This window comes from Trichosurus vulpecula, chromosome 6, assembly GCF_011100635.1.
Source record: "Trichosurus vulpecula isolate mTriVul1 chromosome 6, mTriVul1.pri, whole genome shotgun sequence".
NCBI classification, from domain to species: domain Eukaryota; kingdom Metazoa; phylum Chordata; class Mammalia; order Diprotodontia; family Phalangeridae; genus Trichosurus; species Trichosurus vulpecula.
This window is the reverse complement of record NC_050578.1, coordinates 90,566,998-90,570,290: the sequence shown is the minus strand read 5'-3', so window position 1 is coordinate 90,570,290 and position 3,293 is coordinate 90,566,998. Positions and strand designations below refer to the sequence as shown.

General features: G+C 41.7%; 1 pseudogene; it reads right to left on the bottom strand.

Moving 5' to 3' along the window:
- Positions 1 to 1,071: 1,071 nt before the first annotated feature.
- On the bottom strand, positions 1,072 to 2,952 carry LOC118852713 (annotated as a pseudogene).
- Positions 2,953 to 3,293: the final 341 nt, after the last annotated feature.

Below are 3,293 nucleotides of genomic sequence, written 5' to 3'. Positions count from 1 at the left end.
GTGTTTGGGACACTCCAAAGAAAAGTGGGGGAGAGAAGAGGTATTTGACTAAAGACCAAACAGAAGATCTACAGAGCCCTTGTGCTGACCTCATTGTTCTATGCCTGTGAAACTTGGACAGTATACCAGTACCAGGCCAGGAAACTGAATCGCTTCCATTGGAATTGTCTCAGAAAGAATCCAAAGATAACGTGGCAGGATAAAATACCAAACCCTGAGGTCCTTTCTTTCTTTTTCCTCTTTTTTTTTCTTTTTTATGGTGCCAATTTTAAATAAATTTTATTCTCCAGGACAAGAATTGCATTTCCGCATGTTTACAGTATTGATAAAGTGCAATGTTGTTCACTTCTCTCTCTCTTGCACACATTCAAGTATTTAGAATGTCCAGATTTACACAGTAGCTTAAATGTTACTTTTATTTTTTTAAATAAATTTATTTTTTAGTTTACAACACTCAGTTCCACAAGTTTTGGGGTTCCAAATTTTCTCTCCCTCTCTCTCCTCTCCCATTCTCCCCAAGATGGTATATAATACAATGTAGTTTCTACATATACCTTCACATTGAAATTATTTACATGATAGTCCAGTTATAAAAAAGAATTATAACCAATGGAATTAATCATGAGAAAGGAGAAATGAAACCAAAAAAGAAAGAAAAAAAAAGAGAGCAAAAAGTTTGCCTCAATCTGCATTCAGACTCCATAATTCTTTTTCTGATTGTGCACAGCTGTTTCCATCATGAGTCTTTAGGAGCTGTCTTTGAACCTTTCATTGACAAGAGGAGTCAAGTCTATCAAAGTTAGTCCTTACAGATACCGTGTGTCTGTAATACTGCACAGTGATGTCTTGGTTCTGCTTCCCTCACTCAGCATCAGTTCATATAGGTCATTCCAGGTTATAATGAAAACTGTCTGCTCTTCATTTCTTATAGCAAAATAGTACTCCATTACACTCATATATCACAACTTGTTTAGCCATTCCACAATTAATTAAATTGTTTCTGCCTTGGCTACAAATTTGAGTCCTTCTATTTTTGGAAAGCTGTGTGAAATGCTCTTTCTTCTGCTGTGTTTAGTTGACCTCTTCAAAGGTGGGTCCAGAAGAAGCACCTCCAGATGGAGCTGCTCCACCCCCTGGGAGTCCACCGGGCATGCCTCCTGGCATTCCCCCTGCAGTCTGGTACAGCTTAGTAATGATGGGGTTGCAGAGCTTCTCCCATTCTTTCTGCCGATGCTCCAATTCTTGCTTCTCAGATGTCTGGTTGTTATTCAGTCTGTTGATTATTTTATTACATTTGTCAAGGATCTTCTGCTTGTCTTCACCAATTTTGGCTTGCAGTTTTTCAGCCTCTATAGTCGCCTTCATGTTAAAAGCATAAGATTCAAGAGAATTCTTGGAAGATACCTTATCTCTCTGCTCCTCATCCTCAGCCTGGTATTTTTCAGCCTTCTGGACCATATGCTCGATGTCTTCTTTTCTCAGACATCTTTTGTCATTGGTGATGGTGCTTTTGTTCTCCTTGCAGGTGCTCTTATCCACAGCAGAAACAGTAAGAATTCCATTTGCATCAGTGTCAAATATTACTTCAATCTGAGGAACACCCCTGGGTGCTGGGGGATTCCTGTAAGCTCAAATTTGCCAAGCAGGTTATTATCCTTTGCCATTGCTCTTTCACCTTCATAAACCTGAATAAACACACCAGTCTAGTTGTCCAAGTAGGTGGTAAAAATCTATGTCTGCTTGCTGGGGGTGGTGGCATTACATTTGATCAGAACAGTCATGACTCCACTGGCAGTTTCAGTGACATCCAATACCACAAGTCCTTCACATTCTCAGGTTAATCTCCAGACACAACATCAGCCTGGACAGTTGCACCATAAGCAACAGCCTCATCAGGATTGATACTCTTGTTGAGTTCCTTGCCATTAAAGAAGTCTTGCAGAAGCTTCTGCATTTCGGGGATTCTAGTGGAACCACCCATCAGGATGATGTCATGACTCTGCAATTTATCTAGCATGGCATCCCTGTGTAAACACAGGGTCCAATGTGCCACAGAAGAGATGAGCATTCAGCTCTTTGAAATGGGGTCAGGTGATTGGTGTATAGAAGTCCATACCTTCATAGAGGGAGTCAATCTCAATACTGGCCTGGGTACTGGAAGAGAGGGTACACTTTGCATGTTCATAAGCAATGTGAAGAAGGCAAACAACCCTTTTGTTCTCACTGATGTTCTTTTCGTGCTTTTGCTTAAACTCAGCAATGAGGGTGTCCTCAGCTGTGGACTTTACCTCAAAGACGCCATCTTCAATGGTAAGAATGGAGACCTCAAAATTACCACCTCCAAGGTTAAAGATCAATGCATTTCTCTTGGCACCAAACTTTTTGTCCAAGCCATAAGCAACAGCAACAGCAGTTGGCTCATTGATGGTTGGAGCACTATGAGACCAGCGATGGTTCCAGCATCATTGGTGGCCTTACAATGGGAATCATTGAAATAGGCTGAAAGTAAGGTGGTACTGCCACCACAGCATTTGTGATAGTCTTCTCAAGGTAAGCTTCAACAATTTCTTGCATCTTGGTCCAGACCATAGAAGATACTTCTTTCAGAAAGAAACTTTTTGTCTCCCCTTTGTACACCACTTGGACCTTAGGCCTGCCTGCATCATTCTCCACCATAAAAGGCCAGTGCTTCATGTCTCACTGTACAACTGCATCATCGAATCTACAACCAATCAAACATTTGGGATGAAAAACTATATTGGTGGGGTTCATTTCAACTTGATTCTTTGCAGCATCACTGATTAAGTGTTCTACGTAAGTGAAGGCAACATAGCTTGAGTCATTCCTGTTTCCTTGGTCATTAGCAATGATCTCCACCTTCCCATGTTGGAAGACTCCCACACAGGAGCAAGTGGTGACAAGATCGATGCTGACTGCATTTCCCTTTAACATGATTTCTGGGGAGTCAAGGCTTGTAGCTGACCACTGTGGAGGAAGAAGGGCTGCTGATGTGCTGAGTAGCACTGCAGTCCTTTCTTGAACTAAACTGCCAAGGAGGGTGGACTTCCAGGAGCCAAGATGGCAGACTAAGCAGCAAATCACTGTAGCTCTTGCATATTGATCTCCAAAGAATTATAAAATAGCAGCTCAGAAAAAATCTTGGAACAGCACAGCCAGCAGAAAAACAGGGTGAGATAGTCTTTGAGCCCAGGAGACCTAAAGAATGGGCAAAAAAGGTAAGTCTCACTCAGGTAAAAGGGGAGTGCTTTCCAAGACAGGAAGCATCTCAGCAA